General features: G+C 44.5%; 1 long non-coding RNA gene across 4 annotated transcripts; it reads right to left on the reverse strand.

The window, feature by feature from the left end:
• Positions 1-4,509: 4,509 nt before the first annotated feature.
• Positions 4,510-7,705, reverse strand: LOC118560448. Of its 4 annotated transcripts, none has more exons than XR_004929323.1 (6): positions 7,651-7,705; positions 6,559-6,672; positions 6,345-6,491; positions 5,289-5,408; positions 4,929-5,211; positions 4,510-4,692 (listed from the first exon to the last, which is right to left on the reverse strand). It is a non-coding gene; the product is annotated as an uncharacterized LOC118560448 (long non-coding RNA). The 4 variants fall into 4 exon arrangements; XR_004929322.1 differs by having other exon boundaries at positions 4,510-4,663; positions 5,289-6,269; XR_004929321.1 differs by having other exon boundaries at positions 5,289-6,269.
• Positions 7,706-12,563: the final 4,858 nt, after the last annotated feature.

A 12,563-nucleotide genomic window follows, 5' to 3' on the forward strand; every position in this document is an offset into this window, starting at 1 on the left:
ATATTTTAGATTTATGGCTCCAACCTTTTCCTCTTTAAAAGCCACTGTTAAATGATGTGTTTGTCTGTTTATAACAGCTACCAAGAAAATCTCTCTACAATTACACTGTCGCGCTGCGCGGAAGGATCCTGTCTATTGCGCAATACACGATTAATTCGAAAAACTCTGCAAATTATTCTTGCAGCTTCCGCAACAGGTTGCAGTCGTAAAAATGGACATGGCTACGACAGACTTCCCTATCTCCTCCGCTTATAAAGCCATGATCTAATCTTGTTTACATGAAATAAGCCTGCTCTCGAGCAGGTTTAAGCTGGCGCACATGTTGCTATGACAACAAGTGCAGGATGTCTTTCGAAGAACCAAACGATCCAAGATCATGCCAAATCGTCAACAATGAAATCCTGCTAACTGAGTTAGCGACGTACGAAGAACGGACCCCTGAACTGAAACTGGTCGACCCCTTTTCAATGGGGAGTCGTTAGGGTCATTGTGTTCTGCCCAACATTCTCAAATATTAAGTTATCTATGATAATTTTGCCCTAATTAAGAATAAATAGTCTTCATCATTCAGATGTGCTGCTGCGTCAAATAATTGTTTCAGTTATGGGCCACACAAAATCAGTCCAGGGGCCAGAAATGGCCCCTGGGCCACCCTTTGGACCCCCCTGCTCTAAATGCTGAAGCAGATCCAGTCTGGCTGAATTCATCCACCTGCAGCTCAGACCCATCAGAACCTGACGGGTTCTGGAGAGAAGTCCATTTAGTGCTGATAACCGCTGACAGGAAGCTGCAGTCAGATTAAAACTGCTGATGAGGCTTTTTCTGAGGAATTACCTGCAGTCTGAATGAAAATCATGACAATAATGGTTTATCAGGAGAAAAACCGGGTTCTGACTTCTGGACCATTAGACGGTCCGGACCAACGGTTCTCCTGAAGGAACCTCAGCCCTGAACGTTTTACGTGGAAAACATTCATCACGTCTGCAGTAAATCATTTAAAACCATCTTCTGCAGGTCTAGGTCCGAATCGTCTGGGCCTCCATCCCCGGTGTGTATCTGGACCGAACCGGGCCGGTCCTGCTCGCTGCTAAACGCTGCATTCAGACCCTTTTTATGCATCTCAGCGTTTCCTGTAGCAGCGAGCCGCCAGCAGCGGATTCTCAACCCTCTGATGAACTAAAGCAGCTCCTATGGGCCTGTTGGAGCGGATCAGAACATTTGGTACCAGCTGACACAGCATCAATAACCCAATCACACATCGTCTCCTGAAGCCGGGCCTCATTAGGAGCTTCACTGGTGTTTGATCAATAAAGTATTTAGCTGTGATGGCTCCATCAGACAAACACGTCGTGTTCTGACCCGGTCCGGATCGCACCCTCTGGGTCCGGTTCCCTGCAGAGCTGAGCAGTCTGGATGGATGGATGGAGGAGTCTCTGTTTCATGCAGGGAACCGGTGGAGAGGCAGGAACTCTGACATGTTGCTGATGTTCTGCAGGCCCGTCTGACCCGGCTTGTTGAAACATGTCAGAAATAACCGGATCATAATGCCACCGTGGAGCACCTCTCAGCACCGGCTGCATGTTTTTCTCCGACCAGAACCAGAACTGTTTGTTTCCTCCTCAGGCTGAGAGGCCACCGAGGCCGTCCTGGTACCAGAGCCGCTCCAAACGCACCCAGAGGTCCAGATAAACCCGGCCTGACTCTGACGGTCTGGAAGGAAATGAAACCATAACAGTGAGAATGGACTTCAGAACCAGAGGTTCTGAGGAACAGATGGGTTCTGACTGCCGGCCCAGATAAAGGCGAGGCCCGCTTCCATCTCAGGGTCGCTCCAGATGAACGGGTTCACGGGACACGGGTCGGTCCAGATGTGGAGATGGAGCTTTACCATCTATGCTGGTGTTTGTGTGTGACCCGTTTCCTGTTTTCTGGTGTGGCTGGACCTAATGGAACCAGAACCGGTCCCTAAAGCTGCAGGGTTCCAGGTTTGGGTCCAGGTGAACCTTCAGAACCAACTTAAACAGCTGCAGGTTCAAATCTGGAAAAGCAGAGAGTTTCTCTAATGCTGCTTTTAGCCAGAACAACAAAGCTGTAATAGGAACAGCGGGTCAGCGCCGCAGCAGAACCAACAGAACAGCACCGACCCAGAATATTCAGGCACCGAGAGACAAACTTCTGAGGAGAGTTTGTGAATAAAACTGTCTCGATATCAGAGGAGAACCGGCAGACTGGTACCAGAAAGGCAACAGAAGCCCAGACAACCACTGGACCCGTCCAAGTTCAGCAGAACTTACAGTGTTTCCCGCAGCGCTATCTTGGCGTGGCGGCCGCCACGCCAAACTCACGCTACCGCCACGCCAACATTCAAAAAAAAAAAAAAGTGACGTTAACACGCGGTTTGTTGTTGTTGCTTTTGCGCGTGCGTGAATGGCAGGGAAAAAACACATGGATACCCCCGCTCCGCGAGTCGGTCCGTGGAAAACGTGTCGTCCAACCCCCCCCCGCTCCGCCTCGCTTAAGCAAATTCCTGCGGGAAACACTGACTTAGAATCCAACTCATCTCCATCGTCTTATTTCTACTGCAGTAAATCTGAATATCTTAGTTTAGGGATTAAAATTCTGATTCCATCGGCAGATCAGATTATTTAGCTGCTCAGATCAAGGAGAAATAAACTCATTTTACTTTTTGTTCCTTTTTGCTGTGTTTAGGTACCAGGTTACAGGAACAGAATATTTTCCTTCATTACTAAACGGACCTTCTAATAAAACCGACCCACCCCAGAAATAAACGTCTGGCTCCACCAACGTGATTCTGGACCGAGCTTCAGACAGACGGACTCAGATCTGGTTCTGCTCAGTGACCCGGGTCCTGAGGCAGCTAAACAGGCCCAACCATGACCCGTCCTCCACCGTGCTCAGCAGCTGACACCGGCTCTGTTTTTAGGTTTCTACCGTCTCGGTGCTGTAAACGGCCCAAAGCACTTTGGTCTCCAACTCTTCCTTCAGACACAGATTTAGGAACCAAAGCTGAGCTTCATCTTCTCTTTACTGACGATTTCAGACAATCTGTGAACCGTGTTGCTGCAGCAAAGTTAAACTGCGGTTAAGATCAATTAGTTTATTCCATTTGTGGGAATTAGGCGCTTCTGTAACTCAGCATCCTGTAACGGACTTTAAAACCCAGAGAGATGACATGAAACCTGAACTAAAACCTTTAAACGTCTGAAAGCGGACCCGGCTGGACGAGTGAGACCCTGCTGACCCGTCTGGGTGGTTCATGGACCTCAGCGTTTAGTCTGGAGGAGGTTAGTAATGGATGCAGATGATGAAGAGGAAGGCAGAGCAGCTCAGACGGCACAAAGGGCCCAGATGTGAGGGAAGTGATGCTAAAACTGCATCATGGCAGCCTCTCCATCATTCACACCACACATCAGCACTTCCTGCTTCACCACCGTTCTCAAAGACTTCCTGAGCTCCCACATGGATGAGGCCCACTTTCACCACCACCCTTCCTCTCCCTCATCTTCCTCACATCTCTTCATCCTCATCCTGTGGTTCCGCTTGTCTCTCCTGCATTCATCCTCTGTTCCTGATCACGACGCCTCAGGACGACGGCCTGCGCTCTGCTGCAGAGATCCTCCAGCAGGTGGACGTCCAGCAGCGCCTCGTCCTGTTAGTCATCAGGATCGCTAACATGGTTCTGGATCTGGAGGACCGTTTGGGACCCATCAGGTCAGACTGTGGGAGAAAAGCTGCTGAGGGACTCTGAAGGTGGTTTTCTGGACCGGTGGACAAAGCTGGACCGGCTCTGTAATTCACTGACCATTGATCCAAAGAAGTTATTGAGGTACTGGTTGGTGAAAGAAACTAGGTGTGGACAGCGTTCTAAAGATAAATTTAAGAACCTCATTAGCTCCACCTACAGGTGATGATGGGTAAAGTTCACTGTTGAAACTATTTCATGCTGATTCGTCTGCATGGTCGACATAGAAAGAAATATGCATCTATTAGCAAGACATTAGAGAAAGACTCAAGGATGGATTTGAATTTATAAATATCTGTTGATGTCATTATTTCAAATATGTTTAGTTTCAATATATATATGTGAACATTTATTATACAAGTGTAATTATTTATGTAATTTAGTAGATGTTGTTCATGGGTATTTTTGTCCTTTTAAGTCAGAAATGACAATTGTTGCATTCTAACTGGTATTTTTACAGGTGAATTCTGACAAATACAGCAGCTTTGTGACATTTGTCAATGTCAACCAGAGTTACTAGAAGCTTCTGGTTAGTAAGCAAAAGTTCTACCTAAGAAACACATTGTGTCATTTCACAATGCTGTGATGTCAGGCACTAAATAGCTTCTTTCTATCAGTCCATAAATCAGGAGACAGAAACAGTTTGTCTGGTGGATCAAATCCGGCAGAAAGAGATGAAACTCAACTGGCTGCAGATAGATTTACGTAAGTATTTAGTAGAAAGAGGACTAAAGAAGATCAAGTCAATATGTTTACAGAGCTTCACTGACAGCCAATCAGAACTGCTCTCTGACGGTCTCATCAGGTCAGGGAAGTCTGAGGCCAAAGGTCAAGGTTCAAGGTCGGGTCCAAAAACTCTTTCCATCCATCGGGTCCAGCAGGAAAAGCCCAGCCTAGAAACTAGAGACGGGCTTTTATCGGACCGCTTCCTTTAATCAAGAAATTATTTTGACAGTCAAACTTGATTTTAAACTAAAACGATCGTTCTTCCTGTTTTCTCCAACCGAGCAGCAACAGAATCAAACATCAAAGCTGCATTTGGAGCTTTAATCCATCGTCAGAGAAAACTGGGATGGAGTTTAAATACGATTTGTTCTCATTATTATTATTATTATTCTCATCATCATTATTATTAATAAGTAAATAAGTTATCAGAGGCTGGGACCTGGACATGCAGACCCGACCACCAGCTGCTTGGTTTCCTGCAGAAATCTGCAGCAGCAGCTGATGAAGAGGAGGAGGGACGAAGCTGCGGTTCTGACGTCAGAATGAAGGTAAACGTGGCGCCGCCTCCAGCAGGAAACCCAGCAGGTGGATTCATGTCAGGAGAAATGTGGAGCAGCTAAAACCACTGACCTGGTGAAGCCTCTTATTAATGACGACTTCTTCACCTTGTCAGCCGTCTCCTCCATGCTGTCCTCCATCAGACTGGAGTCTTGGTCTTCACCCTGCTGGACGGATGTTTTAGATATCAGGGATGACTGAGACGTCAGCAGCTACACGGCTAAAGGCGACTCCTTCCCACCTGAAGGTCTTCCAGACTGGCTTCCCAGCCGCTCAGGGAGCTGCTGCTGCTCTGCAGCGTCTTCCTGCTGCAGGAAGCAGGAGGAACGACGGGGAGGAGCCTGGAGATCACAACCTCCACCTGAAACAAAGCCAACAAACTACCTTTCACATTTCTCTCTGTTCTATCCACCTTATTTTTGAACAAGGAAGTAACTCTGGGTCCAACTTCTGTTTTTTTTGTGCTCCACTTCCGTTTCAGCGCTTCCCTCGGCCAAATAACATCAGCTTGACTGAAATGATAAACTGTTGCAGCAACATTTCCAATAATTGCAGAGCGATGGAAGTGGCAGGTCAGCGCCGCAGCCTTAAACTATTCATGACTGAGAGGATGACATGAAGAAGTGGCCTCTTAGAACTTACCGGGACATTTTAAACCATCTTGGGTCGTCACTTGGTGTGGACGGCTCTGCTATGTGAATGTACCAAGGCGAGCCTCCACAGTGGAAAAGTTAGCACGGTGTTAATGAACAGCAACATGGATGACCTGGTATTCATGGAGGCTGATGTCCGTTCAAGCCAAAGCAAGTCCAGCGTTCACTCTGCTGGATCCTGACTACATCAAGCGGCTCTACCGAGACCTCAGAGCGCTCTGGTGCTGCGGCTCCAGGGGAAGTTCTTCAGTCATGCAGCGGTGATCTTAGGGAAGGTAGGCTGATGAATCGTCTGAGTCAAAAACATAATGGCTGTTTCCCCGTTGTGATTAGATTGCTGGTCAGTTCATTTTACAAAGACAGCAGTGCTAAATGTTTGGGAGTGAACTGATGTTCTAATTGGATATCAGAACTTAAGGCTCAACAACTTGAGGACGTTGAGGGTCTGGTCGTACATGGAGGCACACTGGCTGACGTTGACCACCATGCAGGCCTTGCTGCTGCTGCAGAAGAAGCCCTGCAGGTAGTGGGTCAGCTTGCTCTCCCTTAATGGGACGTGCTGCAGGAGCCTGGAGGCAGCAGACAGCGGGTCACTCAGGACGCTCCAGGACCAGAACTGGTTCCCAGAACCATGAAGGTCCTACCTGGTGTGCTGGTTGTGCTGCAGAGCCTTGATGCATTTGCCCAGAATGAGCAGCGAGGCGTTGATGTTTCCAGCCTCCTTCAGGTCCTCTCCTTTGTTCTGGGTCCTGGAGCTGCGCTCAGAGCCTGCCAGGTGGCACAGACACAACCTGCGGGACGTTAACACCGTTAGCACAGCAGACGCTCAGAGACGCTGAGGTGGCGCCGGCTACTCACGCGCTGACGGCGTGGACTGGTGGCGGCTCGCCGTCCTCCACTCTCAGGATGCGGATGGAGAAGATGCTGTGGCTGCAGCAGAAGCTCAGACTTGGAGCCCAGCAGGACCAGAACCTGCAGCCCCATAAATACAGATAATCCCCATAAACACATTTAATAATGGAGCTTTTATTAAAACTAAATGTGTTCCATTAAGAAATGTGATTCTTAGCACTAAACTACACACAGTAACATTTTATTTTTCAATGTACTGACATTTATTAATGACTTTCTCAGTACTTGATAGTTTTAGAACATAACATAAAAGTATATGGCATTTGACATTTTAAAACTTTTAAGCCCCCCTGAACATGAGAAAATCCTCGTTATTCGATGCTGTAGCGCACATATTCCCTAGTTACTGGAGGAAAATAGGGAGTACCAATATGGCGGCTGGTGGCTTCACAGCGACTCGTTCTAACAGCGGCTATTAGCACTCCAGTGTATAATAGAGATCAGTGATCAAAACCGACTCATACAAAAAAACAACCTGCATAGAGCAGCAGCTTTTACATTAATCTCTCTCTCTTTTTATACATTTACCCAAATCAACTGTACAGAATTTATCCTCTTTTTAATCTTAAATCAATGAACGTGAACCATTCAAATTGACAAAGTATCACATAGAGCTATAAAATTAATTTTTAAACAGCCCACACACACAAAATGGTGTATATGAATTATTTAAAATCACATTTCAATCATGTTTGTTAATCATTCATTAAACTACTGTCTCTCAATAACTCAAAAGCACACTGTTGCTTGTTTTAGCTCATAAAACCAGCTCGCTTAACTATATAGCATTAGTTGGCATATAGTAATAGTACAAATCACATGCAGCAATAGCTCAATTAACACAGATAATTTACACAAAACACAATTTTTTACATCCTCAATTCACTCATATACCTTCATGTGTCTCCAGCTGGTTTTAAACATCGTCTCCAAGCATAACAATATAACAAAGATACTTTCTCCATGAAATCAGTGAGCAATCAGCCAGAATCAGCAGTAGTTAGCATGCTATGCTAAGCGCTAATCATCATTACTCACCGCAGTTTTCACTCGACAAAACACAACAACACGGTGATGTCCCGCAACCAGAAACCCTCCTGGCAGGTGCAGATAATCTCCTAGGATCAATAACTCAAGATATAATACAGTTTTAATCAGTATTTACTTAGTAACTAGTTATATTGACGCCTCCTGTTCTAACTCTCTCTAAACTGCAGTAACGGCATCAGCGCAAAGAGAAAAAAGACAAAAGAAGAAGCGCGTAGAGCTTGTAGTTGTGAATACGCTCCCTGCTGGCAGAAATATGGAACTACAACAGAAACAAACTATTGAATATTACAAATAATACAAAATGAATATTCTGCCTTTTTTTAGATCACAAGGGAAGTGAGGAAAGCTTTTCCAAATATTCCAGCCATCAGCTTTTCTACATCAAAAAGAAGATGGAAAAGGAAAGAGTTGCTCTGGGTGAACAAATACTGACGGCATCAGGTGGACCAGGCAGGGATTTTAGGGCTAAATATTGCCATGTAGAGCTAATATATAGAATATGCAACTAGAGTATATTGCAAAGTGGTAAACCTTGTTTCAGTGTCTAAGCTCTGTTTAGGGAGATGCTACAAAATCTGCTGGCCACGCCCACATTAAGACATTTATGTCATGTGGAATATGAAACGCATGGAAGTGATAAAAGCCGACTATTTGATGACATTTATAGTTACATAGAGACAAAGAAAAAGAAACTTCATGTCCTGTTAAATCCCCAAAGAATGTTTTTTAGCCTGTGGAACAAGCAGTGATCAGGTAATGCTCCACAATAACCACACTAAAATGTTTTCACTTCAATTAGATTTTATTTCTATAGCGCCAGTTCACAACACGTCATCTCAAGGCTCTTTACAAAGTCACATTCAATCAGATCCTAAAAAGTAGCTCTCAGTGTTTCCAGTCCAGAGTGCATGTAGGAGGGAAACATTTGGTACTAAAACGCCTCTCACTGCATGGCAGAAATTGTGGCATTAAGCACATCTGTGGTCAGAAGCTTTGGGCATTACGCCATCCAGTTGAGTCCCAACAGAAACAGTTTATGAAATATGGAACCTGGCAACTTCTCCCCTTCATGATACGCCTTCACTCAAGGCTTTGGATGCAAGCATAGAGACATATGCAGCAGCTTCTTCTTATTATTTGATTATTATTCTGCTTCCACACAAACATGAGTGTCAGCCGCATCTTGGCTGAAGGAAGAATGATGAGGGCGGACTGCAACAAGTTTGGAGTTAACACGGTGAAATCTAGCCAGAGTTGAACTAAACTGGAGCATTAGAAGACAAAAGGGCAGCTAGAGAGAGCAACGGCAACGACATAAAGCAACTGGAATCATTCTAGAGCTCCGTATACGCATGAGGTGTTCACTGTCAACATCTGGTTGAAATCACTAAGGTAGTTGAAAAGATGGCCCAGACAAAAAAGAATTTAAAAGGTGCACCAAGAGGTAAAAAGCTATTTATTCAAGGATTCACAGCACACCTTCATAAATATGAAACCATTTACTATTTACATAAACTGCATTTATTTCACATTTCAAACACACATCACTGTCACATTTAACTCTTCCAAAGAATGTCAAGAATCTTCTTCAAAATGAGCAGAGCTTAAAATGTTGGTCTATATGTAGTAATAAAGATTCTCTGCATGTGTAACAAAGGCAGGTTTTTAGGTTGGCCCTGAAGTGTTAAGCTTTACTGTAAATGTCCCAGCAATAGGTTGGATGATGTGGGCAGAGAAAAACCGCGTAGCTGCATCCCTGAGAAAGGCATCTAGCTTCAACAGACTCGCTCCATCATGTCAGAAGTAATGTGGAACATTTAGATCCAAGACTAAAACTACAGCCAGCTTTATGTTCTGTTCTCCAGTTTTTAGACCCAGTACCATCCCAGCTTTATTTATAGAGCACTTTCAGAACACATTCAAGCAGACATTTTTAGTTGGACCTTTCAGTCGGCTTTGCAGCAGAACCTGGTCCAGTTCAGAAAAAGAAGAAATCTTTATTTGAAGTTACAATTTTACATTATAATTAATGAATTTATGTTCTTTCTTTCTGGCCTATTTTTTTCTAGGTGACTAAAATAAGATGATTTTTTTTTCACCTTCCTCTTTCCATTTAGCTCCAGATCTGATGTCAGCACCTTGTGTCTTTTTATAGAACATCTCATTGATTTTACATCTGTCATCTTTAGTCATTTCAGATTTCCTGAATAAATCATTTATGTTACCATAGCACCAGGATTTTTGTCTCTCCATAAATCTATGAGATTATTGGAGTTGCTAATTTCACATAAAGTAGGATTCAACCTTTTCTTAGAGCATCTAGAAGGACATCTGTCTATCCAGTCATCTGCTGTCAGGTTGTAATCACCACCTACCACAATTAACTCTGAAGAATAAATTTCCTTATATTCAGAAATAACATCAGTTAGCTTCAACATTAGCAACTTATTCTGATTAGTGTTGGCATATCCATAAATATTTAATGATAATAATAATATTTATCGTAACATACATTCAAATTAAACTTATTCTCTGCATTTAATCCATCCCTTAGGGAGCAGTGAGCAGCTATCACAGCATCCAGGGAGAAATCTGGGGTTAAGGGTCTTGCTCAGGGACCCAGAGTGGCAGTCTGTGGGAGTTGTACCCAGAACCTCTGGAACACAATGCTCTAACCACTGGGCCACGACTCCCCCATCATAACAAAATATCCTTCAACATTTAACAGAACTACCATCCAGTGACTGAGCTCATCAACTCTGGAGGCAACAACCTTTCCAGGACATCTATTAAACAGACGCTCCACCTCCAGAACCTTTAGAACCTTTAGAACCTTTAGAACCGAGGCTCAACAACATCCTTTCTCCCACTGCTTTGACCACTAGGTGGCGTCTGTGTCACATCAGTGAGTTTCCTGCAGAAAAGTGCAGTTTGCTCCTTGTCCTTTACAAAATAAAAATAATGCTTTCCTTTTCACATTGTCCCTGAGTCCTCTTGCATTCAGAGAAATAAAAGACAGATTTGTTTTAAGCATCAGCAACGCTGTTTGAACAATAACAGCTTAAGAAAATATCAGAACACACCAAAAAACAGCTGTTTGGAAAAAGTAAAGCTAATAACTTTTTTCCTATTTTAGGTAGAAAAGGAATAGGGTGTATATCCCTCTAGTTTCTAAACAAAAACAAATGACAGCCTTATTGTAAAACTATCTTCAGCAGCATGTTTAGAAAACACCTTTAAATCTTTTAGTCCTTGGCATAAATGGGTCGCCCGTTTATGGATCCTAACGGGCCGTGGTAGAAGGCCCGGTCCCCTGCCTTCCTCGCCTGAAGAATCTGGGGCCACAGTTTCTCTCTCCAGCCGCTCCTCCTTCATCAGATCTTCTGGAAAACGGACACCAGTGGACTCCCAAAGCGGAGACGTTTTAGTCATTTTCCTTTTGCCGTCTCTATGCTGCCGTTTGGTAAACTGTAGAATAATCTGGCGGGTTGGCTTCTCCTCCTTCTTCCCCAGCCCATGAACCGTATCAACGTATTCATCCATCCTCTCAGCCCATTCTGCAACAATCTTCCCCAGGAGGTGAACCACGTCCTGCTGAATGTTTTCCCCCATCGTCTCCTTCATCCCTCTGATCCTCAGCTTCCATCTTGGTTCAGAACCATCCAGTTCTCTCCAGTTAACTTGGAGCTCATTGACTTCCTTTGGTAGAACTGACACCTCCGACTCCATAACAGCCATCTTCTCCTTACAATCTTTCACTTCAGCAGCATTAAACTCTAGAGCCTTGGCCAGACTACTGATCATGACCGTGTTTTGGCTCAGCTTTGTCTTCATGTCGGCCATCTTTTCATCCTGAGGGTCAAATCTCAGGTGGAAAGCTTGAATGGCTTCCAGTAGATTCTCCATTGTTGTGTTTTGTCTCGTTATTTTGTGAGCATGAGCTCCTTGGAAGGAGTTTGAATCAATTGTGCCGTATGGTGGAGAAGACGATTCCCTCCTCCGCCTCTTCCAGTCTCCATGTCTGATGCATAGTCATGGTCCTTGTAGCTGAGCTTTTCTCTTTCTTTGTGTCTTCTTCTGGGCTTTGGCTCTTTTCTTGCTTTCTTTGTACCTAAGTCATGATCAGGTTAGTAAAACTTAGGTTTAGCAGAGGTGAAGAAAGTCAGACGACATTAACTAGAGGCACATTCCACAGCAGCTCTAACAAACCCTTCTGTCCAGGCGGCCATCTTGTCTCGGTCTCTGTTAGCAGACTTTCAGACTTCCAGCAGCTCATTATCTGGGTCAGGTGTTCAGCTGCAGGGAGGAGACGGGAGTGTCTGGACGCTGCTGCAGGAACAACTGAGACAGTTTGGCCAGATGTCAACGGCTCAGTTTATATAGATTCTTTAAATCTGGATCTTTAAATAGTTCATTTTTGATTGATTATATCAAGACATCAATTATTTCTTCTTTCTTTCACAATTTCTTCTCAGCTTTTGTGTTTTTTTGGCAGAATTGGGACATTTAGTCAAAACCAGTTCTAGTTGGAGACACCTTTGGTTCTAAACTTGTTCTGGGAGCACAGACTGCCTCTGTGATCTTTTTGGGTTCTTGCTGACCTGAAGAACAGTTCTGGACCTCATGGAGGAGTCCACTCCGTGTCTCCAGAACCGCTTCTCTTCCACTGACTGGGATGGTTTTAAACATCTCACTGTGGATCTTGGTGAAGGGACAGAAACCGGATCTGCAGACGTCTGGTTCTGTGAGGAGATGTTCTTCCTCCAGGAATCCATCCTCACTTCTCCAGATAATGAAGTTTGGCTCACCAAACGGGTCAGAACCACAATGACCAGAGAAATCTCTGTTTCATCCAGGAGGACATGACGCTCTACAGGGAACTGTGGAAATGGGCCAAAAGG

This window comes from Fundulus heteroclitus, unplaced genomic scaffold (assembly GCF_011125445.2).
Source record: "Fundulus heteroclitus isolate FHET01 unplaced genomic scaffold, MU-UCD_Fhet_4.1 scaffold_43, whole genome shotgun sequence".
Classification (NCBI taxonomy): domain Eukaryota; kingdom Metazoa; phylum Chordata; class Actinopteri; order Cyprinodontiformes; family Fundulidae; genus Fundulus; species Fundulus heteroclitus.